Below are 761 nucleotides of genomic sequence, written 5' to 3'. Positions count from 1 at the left end.
AAGACAGAGAGAAAGCAGAACAACTCAGTGCTTATTTTGCCTCAGTTTTTTCCCTGAAGAAGAAAACAGGCTCATCTAGAGAGGATAGTAGGCAAGGCACGGCATCTGGGCTGCTGGTTGACATGAACAGAGAGATAGTTGAGAAGCACCTGGCTGAACTGTAAAAGTACAAATCCCCCGAGCCAGACAGTATTCACCCAAGAGTGCTCAAAGAACTTTCTAGAGAACTTGCAGAGTCTTTGTCCATCACCTTCCAGACCTCTTGGAGGATGGGAGATGTGCCACAAGACTGGAGGAGGACAAATGTTATCCCGATTTTCAAAAAAGGGAGGAGGGATGACCCAGGAAACTACAGGCCAGTCAGTTTGACCTCTGTCCCAGGGAAGATACTGGAGAAGATATTAAAGAGATCAATATGCAAGCATCTGAAAGACAACTTGGTGGTCCGGGGAAGTCAGCATGGATTTGCCCCAATAGGTCCTGCCAGGCCAACCTTGTTTCCTTCTTTGATTGAATAAGGAGCTTACTGGATCAAGGGAATGCAGTTGATGTTGTTTACCTGGATTTCAGTGAGGCTTTTGGCAGGGTTCCCCATGATGTTCTAATGGGTAAACTGTGGACTGGACCCTAGGATAGTTAGGTGGATTGGGAACACATTTAAATTTCTTTATGATTTATTATCAGTAAATGTTTGATTTGTATACCTATTTTATATGCCTATATACCCGGGGTCGTGTAAAAATTTCTCTGGCGAAAAGGGG

The sequence above is a fragment of the Euleptes europaea genome, chromosome 3, assembly GCF_029931775.1.
Source record: "Euleptes europaea isolate rEulEur1 chromosome 3, rEulEur1.hap1, whole genome shotgun sequence".
Lineage (NCBI taxonomy): Eukaryota > Metazoa > Chordata > Lepidosauria > Squamata > Sphaerodactylidae > Euleptes > Euleptes europaea.
This window is presented reverse-complemented; position numbering follows the sequence as displayed.